General features: G+C 37.9%; 1 pseudogene; it reads right to left on the bottom strand.

The window, feature by feature from the left end:
• Positions 1-312: 312 nt before the first annotated feature.
• LOC149181643 (la-related protein 6A-like) lies at positions 313-1786 on the bottom strand (annotated as a pseudogene).
• Between the last annotated feature and the right edge of the window lie 12811 nt (positions 1787-14597).

Genomic DNA, 14597 nt, shown 5'->3' with positions numbered 1-14597 from the left:
CCCCAAAGGATAAATATACCTTGGAATTGTTTAGATCACTCAACCTCCTCTACCTCCAATATGAGTCTTGATTTTCTGTAGCATTTGGCCTAGCTATTCAAATGCCATACCCATTTGCATTACACATGTACTGATTCTAATATTCATACCATAGTTTCAATACTATGGTCATATTTACATAGCACATGGGTTTATGGAATATTGTTAATTATTTCCTTGTAAACTAGAAACTCAGTACCATCTCTAAGGTGCAAAAAATAAAAGTAGTTCACAATAGAGAAATCACAGATTTCTGTGTCCCAATGAGATCATCTATGAAAAATGGTTGTAAAAATTTCTATCATCTAATGGCCTACCATGACCCATGGTAAAGCCTCGTGTTCCATCTGGCATTATTGGTCCTAGAGGTTTCTTGACCACAAATTTACTGCTACTAGAACTGTTAATTGATGTTGTACCAACTAGATGGCCACCCCCATTTCCATGATACTTCAAACACCCATGAGTCTTCCCTCATACCTGTCCCATGCCTTTTCTTCCTCCATTTATTTCATTTGGGTGATGTGTGTCTCCCTCAACCTAATAATGCCAGTCTAAATGATGTGCAGTAACTTTCTATTTCTTATCCTTTCCTGTATCAGATGTGTTGTTCGCATCTTCCTCTTCACCATGTACATCAACATTATCCAATTGTCATCCCTTTGTTTGGTGTCCATACTTACCCATTTTCTTTAAGAGAACCTACACTTGAATACCACTTCTCTAGTTTCCTCCATCATTTAGGTTTGCATCAACTTTCTCATCTTGTTCAGTAGTCTCATACTCTGCAAGTGCATGCAACTTGCTACTGAAAAACATATCATTTCTATGGGACTTCATTGAAACTTGGCCCAAATCATATCTTTGAGGTTGGAAAACATGCACAAGTTTTACATTGCCAATAAGACCAAAATGTTTCTCCAGATTTTGAATAGAGTAATCATTTGGCATGTGTCCTGAAACAAAAGTACAAGAATGCACCTCCTCCTCAATGTCAGTATTTTTTGACAGGTGAAGTCGCATCACTTTCTTTCCATATTCACTTACAACCAGTTACAAATATTTCCTTGACGTAGCTGCCACTAATGAATGATTGCTAACAAGGCTTTTTACTTTGTTGAAAGATGCCACAACTAGAGTAGGAACAAATCCTTCCAGATCCTTCTTCACAAACTTCATAAAATATTTGTCAATGGGTAGATTTGCATCATCAAAATAGAATTCAACCTACTTCACAACCCTTTTGTTTCAATTCCTCTGTGAGAATGGCCTTTGAGGAATGAGAGGGGGTAGCTATGCTCTTCGGCTCAAACTCCAAGATTTTTTGCTCAAAAAACTACTCAAACTCCAAGATCTTCTACTCAAAAAACTGCTCTAGTAGTGGATGTTCAGCAAAGCTTGGAAGGCTCAATCCTACGACGTGAATGAAGACTTGTGCTTTGGGAAAAACATGGGAGCTTCAGCGTTAAGCTTGTTTAACAACAAGATTTTCTCAAAAAGATCCTATGAAGACAAATATGACAACCAACTTTTTCAAGAGAAGTCGATGAAGACTATGACGATGTCTTTGTGCTTGCATTCAAGTTGTCAAAACATTTCCCCAGGAGCTGTCATCTATTGGGGCTTGAATTGAAGAAACTTCTCCATGGATTTCCATGGGTTTTGTATCGATGGAGGGTTGAATTTTATAGGTTTTGGTGTCATCTCCCACTAGCTCCACGATGGATCCTATGCAAACAAGCATCATATTTCTTAGATGTACCCGTGAGATGTTTACTACATTTATTAGGTAGTTTGTAGGAATTCAACCCATGACCTAGGGGAGTTATTGAGTATTTTCCCTCCACACTGATGGTTTGCCCTGAATTCAGTTGGAACATTATTTGGAGCCTTTTGTTATATGATTTATCTTTCCATTCTTCTTAGGTAGCATGGTGTTTTCATCCTTGATTTTTTTTTATGAATCATTAAAGCCCATTTAGCTTGTAGTTTGTTTTAACCAAAATGAAAACATTAATAAGATGTTTGTGATATAATTTTTATTAGCTATCTAATGATAATGGGTGCTTTAGTGGATCTTTGTATGTGTTGCAGCAGTCACGCCACCCAAAAGAAAGGTAAGAAAACTATAGAAGCACAAGCTAAAAGTACCTATCCATGCGAAGGGAAGGAAAAACCAAAAGTGGTAACCATGCAATCTAAGCATTATCATGTCCTACTTCCTTTTGTCGATGGAAAGGAACGAACACTTGTCAATCAATATAATATTCTAGGAAATTTAAGAAAACTTGTTAACTTTTATGAACTATGCGTGGAATATTTTATTTATGCTCTTGAGTTTGAGGCACTTGAAAACACAAGCAAATTTCAATCAAACACAATGATTGTGGATATATTACATGCATTGAAGTTGTATTCATGGGTTACTGAAATGCTTGAAAATCCTTGAATATTGGTTGGAAATTGGAAGTAACCGAAGGTTTGATAGTTTCTCATTTCGTGGTTTTGAAATATTCCTAACATCATTAAGAGGAGTGATAATGCTTCTTGTTTTGCCATGTGAAATATTCTGAATAACATGCATATGTTAATACCTATAAATTTAACTATTTGGCCCTTCTTAAAACAAGAGAATATTTTAATAACAAAAATTCCGTCATATTATTGGGGAAAAATGGTGAAAGATATTTTATAATAAGTGTGAGATGACACTAGTTTAAAAACATCATCAACCACTTTTGTTGAATTTTAGATTCAATCAAAACACTGAATCCACTCAATTTGATCATCCTTTCTATCTAGTTCCTTAATCATACAACAATTAATCAGACAAATATTTATTTGAAGTAGGTATGTGGTAAACTCCACCTCTACACAGGGTTAATCTTTTTCATTATTTTTCACTTTGTTCATTTTTAGAGGCAGGCATATTCACAAGTTTTGAGAAGATATGTTTAATAAAATTTTAAGATATTATGCACTATTGAATAACTTTATTACTATTATTACATGAATCAAGGATTGAACCACAATAAGGATTTCAATATCAAAACATATACTACTAGACATCTTTGGCACTACCACACATCTTTGACACTACCAAAATGAAGAAATAGAAAGAAATATAATAATTATGAACTCACAAATGATATATTCCTCTTTATGTTTTGTTGGATGTTGTTTCATGTGTCTTTGATCCTCCCCAATCTCCCGATTTAATTCTTCAATATTTTCTTGTCATCCTCCTGCACTATTTTGTTCCTTTTCGTATTGGAAACCTATTACACTACCTTATTTCAGGGACACATTTGAACAGAGTTTATATCTCTTTTTACAACCTATCCAACTATGAGATAAGGGAAGAAAATAAACACCAAATGCATTTATAATAAGAATCATGTCTGATAATAGGCTCCATCAACTAGCAAACAAGGCTCTAAACAAGCTCCAAGATGATCAACTTTTGTGTAATAGGTTGTATTTTTCTCATCTAACTCTTTCGAATAGTAATCAATTATATAAAAGACTTTAGCAAAATCATAAACAACTTTAGTAGTAGTAATTTCAACACCCATATACATATCCCTTGTAGGTAGGGACTGGTCGCCTTTACAATTTTTCTTGTTATTTAAGTAAAAGGCAGAAGGCAACGAACCTCACTTCTGTAAAGGAGTACCATCTTGATGATAAATTTTTGTGTAATAGGTTGTAGTTTGTTCATCTAACTCTTTTGAATAGTAATCAGTGATAAAAAAGACTTTAGAAAAATCGTAGGCAACTTTAGTAGTAGCACTTTCAACACCATATGCATATCCCCTTCAGGTAGGGACTTGCTTCCTTTGCAGCTCTCCTTTTTATTTAAGTAAAAGGGAGAAAGTAGCGAACCTCACTTCTGTAAAGGTTTGTAAGTACCATCTCCTCGATGGAGGATAGTAATTATCAACTTATCATAGTTTTTAAAATTTCAATTAGATTATCTGAGGTGTGATGATTTTCATATAAAAGAGTGTTAATAATCCAATCACCAATTGTTCTCAACTCCACGAGCTACTAATATTGTAGCACTCAAAAAATTCCTTAATAATTCATCCAATTATGCACTGACTTAACCTCCATAAACTACAAACCTACCAAATTTACTTTTACTAATTTAATTCTTCACTTGTAAACCTAAAGCCTTCTGTAGATTCCCCACAATACACATGTGAAATCAACCACATTATAGAATCACTTTCTCTTTCACTTCGTCATACAAAGTGAAAACTATTAAAAACATTCATGTATATAGTTGTACAATCAGTCAAAGACATTGTTGTTGACTTTCTCAACAATGTTCAAAATTTGATATTTGTGTCTTTATCTTCTTGAATATTGTCTTTCCTGCTGGGACACAATTATACATTGTCTTTATATGGCCTTTAACTTTGAACTTGTGGTTTGTGTAAAGAAACAATTATACATGGTCTTTAACTTGGAATTTATGATTTGTGTAATTTTAGTCATGACATTATTTGGTTTAATGTTTTTTTTTTCTTTCACTTGTTTGATGGATTTATTTGACTTAGTTAATGACTTTATTTGTTCTTGTTTGTAGCACCTTTGTATATATTTAGTGTTTTTTCCTTTCATTTTCTATGAACACTAGTATAGATCCATCTTAACCCAGGATCTAGCAAGCACCGGCAGGATCAAATTTCTTGATGTGCAAACCTTTTTAAAGTGAAAAGCTTGAAAAAGAGTTATATTTGATCCCTCTTGATTCTTGATATATCCATGTTTATGATGGATCTATATTGGTTCTCTCTCCACACACACACCATGTGTAATTTTTCATTTTTTAAATTGAATTTTTGAATGCATAAATGGATTCAACTCCTTGAAAATCCCTTTAGGGACTTTGATTGTGTATACGATACAATTAAAATATACAATTCCAACAAATCTCTATTGGATTTTGAAAAAATCAACTCAACGAATATTTGAAGGCCAAAAAGTACTACTTAAAATGTTTTAACCATAACATAATATATATATATATATATATATATATATATATATATATATATATATATATATATATATATATATATATATATATATTCCTTTTAACCATATATAATTGCGATGACAGGCACTCTATAACAAAGTATGTGAGGGAGATGTAATCGCTAACATTACATTAAAAAAATCTTAAAAATATATGTTGGCTAATTAATAAAACATAGGACTAAATGGATGTGCTAGCTCCAAATATGGGTGGATCTCTAAAAACTCTTGTGATGGCCAAGATTTTTTCATAGTTGACCAATATATGCTTAGAACATATGTATTTCTTAGTAGATCTATGTTTTAATCTTATCAATGAAAAATCTTGGTGATTTAGCAATGAAGACATTTTCTTTTGCAAGAATGGTTGTCGAGCAAGAAAGTTCTTCTTCAATTTCATAGAGTTCCGTTTTGAAATCCAAATCTCGCCTCTTGGTAGTTCAAGAAGTTCGTTCCCTCAATGTTCCTTTGGATGAGGAAGCTTTCAGCTACAAGAAGTTTTTTTCAAGGCAAGCTTTGCTTTGCAAGTTTAATGGATTTTGGTTGCGTCTTACGAATCTACACAAATGGATCTCTAATACATGGAAACATCATTTAATGGATTATCTGAATATTTATCCTATGGCTTGGGGTTTTTTCATTATTGTTTTCAATAATATTGAGAATAGGAGGGCCATTTTCCAATTCGGGTCGTGGTTCAAGGGTAGTACCAGTCTCTTCATGCATCCCTTGTATCCCACCATTGATTCAATAACAACATCAATCTCCATAGCTCAAGTATAGGTAAGGATTATAAACCTACCCTTTCATCTTTGGAATACCAATCATTATCCTCTATTAGGAATTCTCTTGGAAATTTTTATTGTCACAACCCAAATATAAGAAATTATTATAAAACTACTTATGCTTGAATTTGTGTGGAGATGGAATTCAATAAAGGTTTTCCCTCTGAGATCAATTTGACAATTCCAAATTATGTTTGGGTCCAAAAGATTGACTATGAAAATCTTCATTTTGGTGCAGAGCATGCAATGAAATGGGGAATGTAATTAAAAATTGTCGCAAGCATTAAAGCAAGAAGGATTGGAAAAAATACTAAAGGGCTAAATGGTGGGAAAGAGATCAGGGCAATCACTGTACGATATACAAAAAGAAAGACACTTAGGATAAGAAAGAACTAGGAAATATTATATTACCAAAGAAAATTTATCAGAAGCAACAAAAACAATTAGGAAAAACAAATGCCATTGATGATTCTATGGTGTCAGCTAAAATGGAAAAGAACCAAACCTTTGTGGAAAAAATAAGCCCTTAAAAAACCACAAGAAATAATGTTGGTGTGGAGCACCTGGAAGGTATGCTTTTGACTAGCAATCTAGTGGTTTTTCTATAATAATTGTAACCTTTTCTGCATTATGAGTTCAAAGAAGATAAAGGGTTTTGATAAAATGTGCAATAATCGATAAAGGAAGCTCAAGTGCTAATGATTGATGTTTTCTATGCAGGAAGACGTGGGAACAAAGGATCGGCGATTGAAAACAAGAAGCAAAAGGAAAAACAACTACTGTCCCTCCAACGGGGAACCGGATGCGGACAAGATCAAGTAAGATTAGAGCCGAATAACCCAGAGAAAGAATGCAGGATACTGAGACGGAGAACGCAAGAAGGGAAAGAGAAGAATTGAACGATTAGCGAATCCCTCAGGATCTTTGATCCTGAGGGATCGCTGCTTTAAATTATCTTTTGATTATCTAGATACCTCCGTCATTTCTGTTATATAAAGGCACCACGCCATTAAACGGGAGAGGACTGTTTTTGTAATTCTAAGTTTGAGAACCAATTGTAATCATTGAGTGTCACTGAGACCTGACTTTGTTACACTTTTGTTGATGCGATTAATATAAAAGACTTGGTGTTCATTTCGTCTGTGCATCTTGAGTAACTTAAGGTAGTGTTCCATTGGCAGCCAAGGGCCCAGCTCCGAAGGACACTTGCTTTTGTATTATTATACTGTGTGGTTTGTTTATTTCCATTATTTAAGTAATCTGATACATCTTTTATGTGATATACTATGCTTCATTATAATTGATATCTGAATGAGTTCTTTTGTCTCTGCATTGTATAAGTGGATCTATTCGAATTGCATCTCTCAGCTATTTCTGTAACGGAATGTTGGTATGAATGTTATTGTTATCAGATCCATGTGAAATAGTATTTGTAAGACTTGAAAGCAATATTACTTCGTTCAGAAACATAGTTATATCATCCATCACTCTCAGATTGATGTAGTAGTAGAGAATGTGTACATACGGTTGAGGATTGTTGTTCCATTTCTTTATTGCTGTTCCATTTATTATTGTTGTTCCGTTCTTGCTGTTCCATTTATTACTGCTGTTCCATTTCTTTACTGCTATTCCATTTCCAGATTGCTGTTCCATTTTACTTTTCGCTGCTTGATTTACCTGCCTTTGTTGTTCTTGGTGTGAGAACAGGCCTAAGGCTGTAGTGAGCCTCAGCAAGACGCTGCTTAGCCCCAGACCTATAAGTCCATGCTCTGATTTCCTTTCTTTATCAGTTTCTAAAGGGATGGGTTATTGTTTCCGTACCCTTGACTGATCAACTGCCTTGTGTGATTTTATCTTTTGGGTTAGTTTCGTTACATCTTAGCATCTGTTTCCTTTCAAATCATTAGAACACTGTACTACCGAGCATTACTCGGACAAATAGCCTCGGATTGAGCTACTCCTTGCAAGAACAAAACGTTCCCGGATTGACTTATTAATGTGGGATAATTAGCGGTGTGAGGGACCGTAGTTACAGCTCTACATTTTGGCGCCGTTGCCGGGGAGGAGTAATATCCATTTGCCCTTTACAGAGTAGTGCGCAAATCTGCTAGGGGGGAGTTGGATTTTAAAAACGGAAGGTAAGAACCTGCGTACGGAGCATGTAAAAGCCCTGCTCCACCGTCCGCTCTCTTAGTAGAATTGCTGGTTGATAGGATTTAGTAGTTTTTAGAGTGCATGACTAAGCGGAAAAAGTTAGAAAAGAATATCAAACCCCCAGCCAAACCTGAAAAAGCCAAAGGACCGGTGACCCTTGGTCGAAAGACCTTCATAGACGAAATCTACAAGAAAACTGAATCTCAGTCGTCAGTAGGCCTCAAAAAGATTCATTCTAAGTAGCCTACTAGTTCCCTTCAGGCTACAGTATCACCATCTGGAGCCTACGCTGAGGTGCATAGTCAGACTGATGAACAGGACTTCCAAGAAATTGAAAATCCTGTGTCAGAACGGCTGCAAGAAGGGAACTTAAGCAACCTTTGTGAAGGAGAAGGGGAAACAGGGGAAATAGAGGAACCAAAATCTCCTTCTAGGATAATCCAGCTGTTAAACAGCCCAGATAAGGGAAGCGCAGCCAGAATTAATACTGAAGGCACCCCATTCCTTCAGATAGAATCCCAGATAAGGGAAGTGTCATTAAGATAGCCCCTGCCAAGGCCGCCCCTTCTCAACCTAGGAACACCCTCCTAGAAATTCTGGAAGGTTATTGGCACATATTCGATCCCATGGCGCAGAATCAGCCAAATACCCAAACTTCTACATTGCAATATCCTATAGTAGATTCTGCTGCAAATGCCCCCATGAAGGCAATTCCTCTTCAACACATCCCAACATTTCACGGACTCACATCAGAGGACCCTGATGCATTCTTATTTGAATTCGATGTGTTATGTAGAGGGTATGATTACACCACTGACCCCGAGAAATTAAAATTGTTTCCCTCTACTTTGAAGGGAGCAGCTCTGAGATGGTTTATGGGTCTAGGTGGTGGAGTCATAAACAATTGGGAGCAAATGAAAGAATCCTTTCTCAAGAAATATCAGGATTACTGTAGGTCAAGAGAACTGAAAGACGAAATCTTCCAAATGACGGCCAGACCAAATGAAACTCTAGAGGAATATGTAGAACGCTTCCAGTATAATTTACAGAGATCCCCCTATGCATCATTACCTCTGCGTGATAATGTGTTGAAAACTGCATTAATTAGAGGTATGAAAGAACAGTGGATTGAAACATTGAATATCATGGGAAAAGGAGATATTTACCAAGAGAATTTTGATGATATCATTAATTTATGCATTAGGAGTTCAAGAGGTAGCACAAGGATAAAACCAACAGAATATGATAGGTTTGTTAGAGATAACAAAATATCAACAGAAGGGGTAACACATGTAGAACTCGGGAATTTATTAGAAAATTTTAAAACTGATATCCTAGGGACATTAACTACTCAGCTAGATATTGTGCAGGCTAAACAAAAGCAAATGGAGGCAGAGCAAAATCTGGCAATTTTCTGCCCCCAATGCAGAAGAAAACACAGCAACAATGAATGTCCGCTAGATACAGTTCAAGCATGTGCTATCTGTACGAAAGACCACCTTACTAAAAGCTGCCCCTCACTTCCTGGATTGAAGGCTGTATACAAGGAAGCAGAAGAAGAATCAGAACCAGCATACTTTGTTAACCAACGTCGCCAATGGCAGCCTAGGCAATCTGGTATGTTTTCTGACCCAGCTTCTTCTTTTCAACCTCCACAATACAATGCTCAGCAATATGGTATGTGGCAAAACCAATCTACACCCCCAGTCCCGAATTGGTCATCACAGCCGTTTCCTTCTCCGAATCCATGGATGAATCAGACAAACCAATTCGGATGGCCAAATTTTCCCTACACCCCACCATATTGGCAGAATAACTCATATCCTCCGCAATGGATTCCCCTTACTTCACAAGGTTCACCCTGGCAGACCAATTGGCTAAGATCGACATATCAGTCAACAGGAACTATTCCACTCCCTCAACCAACTCTGCCAGCCTTACAACAAAACCCCCAGTCTAATTTAAGGCCGCAACTCCCAGCCCAACCCAATCCCAATCCTAGTAATAGACCAGTCCAATCCATCCAAATCATAGACACATCAGAAACTGGACTTGACCTAAGGGAGTGCAATGACCTTCATTTACGATCTGGACGTATCATAGAAACAGAGGGAGACAAAACAGGTCATATTGAAGATCAGTTACCAATAGAACAACCGCTACAACAAAAGGATGTAAATAAGGAAAAGACCCATCAACAAACAAATACATCCTCTCCTCCTTTCCCGGAACGATTAGCCATACCACGACCAGTGCAACATCCAGACTTTGACATTCTGGGAGAGTTACAAAACCTGTATATAAAAATTCCATTCCTCCAGGCCATTCAAGATATTCCTATATACGCAAAAACTATAAAAGAACTGTGCATAAAAAAATCAAGGAGGAATATAACTACTAACCTTAGAGTCCAAGTAGTTGGAACTTTATCCGACCTGTTATCAGGAAAAGAGACACCTATCAAATACGAAGATCCCGGGAACCCAATTGTAACTGTCCAAATCTATGGTCAAACCCTGACTAACGCTTTAGTCGACTTGGGAGCTGCAATCAATATTTTGACAACTTCCACCTGCCAAAAGCTTGGCATCACATCAGTAGAACCTACTTCTACTTTGTTAGAATTGGCAGATCGATCTGTAGTTCGACCCAAAGGTACTCTATATGATGTCATGGTTTCTGTAGATTCCTGGGAATATCCAACTGATTTCCTGGTAATTAATCCAAAAACCCGACTAGATGGACATCCGCTAATATTAGGAAGACCTTGGCTTGCTACTGTCGATGCCTACATTGGTTGCCGGCAGGGAAACATGACCATAACTAAAGGACCAGACGTTAAAAATCTAGTTCTATATCCTCCAGCACAGCCAAGCCTGCCGATGATTAAAACCAATCAGTATCCTGTGTCATACCTTACTAACAACATCAGAGCCCCACTGACTGTACAGAAGGCTTTAGATTTTAAAGATCAAATAGAAGATGATGCCATCAGTAACTTCATTAGTCAAACCCAATCTGGATCTCACACACAGTGTTTTATGATAGAGGCAGCATTTGATAGTGAGCTAGAAGAAGACCCTTTAAAAGATCCACATGACCAAACAATACCAGTAACTGTTGTTGCCAATAGTAAAGTAGTGGAAATTGAACCTGGTAAGACTCTAAATATTAACGCCAACCTTACACCAGACCAAGAAGAAAAACTTGTAAATCTGTTACGAAAATATCAGGGAGCATTTGCGTGGGATTACCCTGACATGAAGGGGATTGATCCTCAATTATGCACCCACCACATTTATATAGAGAAGGATGCAAGACCTGTTCGTCAGCCACAAAGAAGACTCAACCCCCATCTAAAATAAATAGTAAAAGCCGAACTTCAGAAACTTTTAGATGTTAATTTTATTTACCCCATCTCTGACAGTAAGTGGGTCTCTCCCCTGGTGGTGGTACCCAAGAAAAATGGGAAATGGAGGATTTGCGTGGATTACAGGGAGTTAAATAAGGCCACACAGAAGGATCACTTTCCCCTCCCATTTATAGATCAAGTATTGGACACTTTGGCAGGGAAGAAATTTTTTTCTTTCCTGGACGGCTTCAGCGGATATAACCAAATCCAAATTGCCCCTGAAGACCAGGATAAAACTACCTTTACTTGCCCTTGGGGAACGTTTGCCTATCGAGTACTACCCTTCGGCCTATGCAATGCCCCTACTACATTCCAAAGGGCTGTTCTCAGCATCTTTGCAGACCTAATAAACGACGGACTTGAGGTGTACATGGATGACTTTACACCATATGGAGATGATTTCGACCCAGCTCTGGATACCCTGGAAAAAGTCCTACAACGTTGTATCGCTACCAGACTTTGCCTGAGCCACGAAAAGTGTTACATGATGATGACAGAAGGGCTCATTCTAGGGCACTACATCTCAGCAGCTGGCATCCAGGTAGACCCTGCTAAAATTCAGATTCCTTTTCTTATTCCTACTCCCACTACTCAAACAGAGGTACGCAGTTTCCTTGGATTTTCTGGGTATTACAGACGATTTATAGAACATTACTCACGTATTGTTGCACCTCTATATGCTCTAACTGGCAATGTTGATTTCTTGTGGACAGAAAAATGCGACCAGGCTTTTAAGGAATTGAAGAACCTGTTATCAACAGCTCCAGTCCTTCGAGGACCCAACTGGAATTTGCCATTTCAAATCTCATCTGATGCCTCGGACACAGCATTTGGTGCAGTTCTGGGGCAAGAAGAGGATAAGAAGCCATATGCTATTTACTATATCAGCAAAAAATTATCCTCTGCCGAACTCAATTATACTGTTACTGAAAAGGAATTCCTGGCTGTAATACATGCTGTTAACAAATTTAGACATTATATTGCAGGCTATCCTGTTGTGTTATATACAGATCATTCTGCAATCAAATATTTGGCAAATAAACCTATTACGAATGCTAGAGTAACCAGGTGGTTGATCTTATTGCAGGAGTTCGACATCACAATCAAGGATCGACCTGGCAAGGAGAACCCTGTAGCTGATTTCCTCTCACGAATACCGAAAGCAATTGAAACAGCATCAGTTGAAGATCAATTTCCTGACGAGCACATGTTTGCTGTTGCGGTTCGAACACCCTGGTATGCTGATGTCGCCAATTACCTCGCAGTCGGTAAGCTACCAAAACACTTAACCCCTCAGGAACGCAAGCAGATTGTTCAGAAGAGCACTAGGTTTTCATGGATTGGAGGCCATTTGTTCCATACAGGGGGAGACATGAAAATCAGAAGGTGTATTCGAGAAGACGAAATCTTCGACATTCTGAAAGCTTGCCATGACGGGCCATGCGGGGGACATTTCGCTGAAAAAAGAACAGCACATAAAGTATTGCAGACCGGATACTATTGGCCTACAATTTTCAAGGATGCGAAAAAATTTGCACAAGCCTGTGACAGCTGCCAGCGAGCAGGAAAACCTAGCCAAGCCGATGAAATGCCTCTGAGACCACAATTGGTCATTGAGCCATTTGAACGATGGGCTCTGGACTTCGTTGGGCCCATCAATCCATCATCAAATCAGAGGGCATACATTCTGGTGGCGACAAACTATGTTACTAAATGGGTCGAGGCCGAATCATTACCTAGGGCTACAGAAGACTCTGTGATACAATTCTTGTTCCATTTGTTTGTACGTTACGAACTTCCGAGAGAATTAATCACCGATGGTGGACCACAATTTGTTGGAAATAAATTAGCCGCAACACTTAACAATTACCATGTCCAACATAAGATCACTACCCCATACCATCCGCAGGCAAATGGGCAAGTAGAAAGTAGTAATAAGGTAATAGAATCAATCTTAACAAAGACCATTGCATCACATCGGCGAGATTGGGCCGCTCGACTACCTGAGGCACTGTGGGCCTACAGAACCACATGGAGAAGTACTACAGGCTATTCACCTTATCAATTAGTGTTTGGAAAGCAGCCAATTTTCCCCATAGAATTCGAAATCCGAACGCTACGAACTGCACAGGAAGTCGGCCTAGATCTGAGTGAGGCAAAAATCAATCGATTACAGCAGATTAATGAATCGAACGAAACCAGGTTCTCTGCCTTACAAAATACAGCATTGATTCAACAGCAGCGAGCTAAATGGCACGATGCACTTATCAAGAATAAAGTCTTTCATGAAGGAGACTGGGCTCTGTTATACGACTCTCGGTTTCAGGATTTCCCAGGGAAACTCCAGACTCGATGGTTAGGACCATACGAAATCCAGAAGGTACACGACAATGGGACCCTTACCCTGGTCACAATTGACGGTTCTGGATATGCATTCAAAGTAAATGGCCACCGAGTTCGCCTTTATCGAAAGCCACTCACTCGGGAATCCTTCTGTCAACAGCTGCGACAAGATACTGATATGAAAATTTTAGGAGAGGAAGCGCAATCTTCCTCACCTATAGCTTAAGAAATTCATTTCATAACTTGTACATAACATCTTGTATATATGTTTCCTTGATTTTTTTTTCCAAGCGTCTTTGCTGTTCCTTTGTGAAAAGGAACAACACTTGTGTGATTTTGCTATTCCTTTTCAAAAGGAACAGCTTTTGAGTGTTTTTGCTGTTCCTTTGTGAAAAGGAACAACACCTGTGTGCTTTTTGCTGTTCCTTTGCGAAAAGGAACAGCACTGGTGTGTTTTGCTGTTCCTTTGCGAAAAGGAACAACACTTGTGAGCTTTTTGCTGTTCCTTTGCAAAAAGGAACAGCACTTGTGCTTTCTGCTGTTCCTTTGTGAAAAGGAACAGCACCTGTGTGTTTTTTGCTGTTCCTTTGCAAAAAGGAACAACACTTTTGCTTTTTGTTGTTCCTTTGCAAAAAGGAACAACACTTGTGTGTTTTGCTGTTCCTTTGCGAAAAGGAACATCACTTGCGTGTTTTGTTGTTCCTTTGCGAAAAGGAACAACACTTGTGTGCTTTTTGCTGTTCCTTTGCGTAAAGGAACAACACTTGTGTGTCTTGTTGTTCCTTTGCGAAAAGGAACAACACTTGTGTGTTTTGCTG

This window comes from Pinus tabuliformis, chromosome 3_2 (assembly GCF_031772625.1).
Source record: "Pinus tabuliformis cultivar Carrire ecotype Pingquan chromosome 3_2, CPIR1, whole genome shotgun sequence".
NCBI classification, from domain to species: Eukaryota; Viridiplantae; Streptophyta; class Pinopsida; order Pinales; family Pinaceae; genus Pinus; species Pinus tabuliformis.
This window is presented reverse-complemented; position numbering and strand designations above follow the sequence as displayed.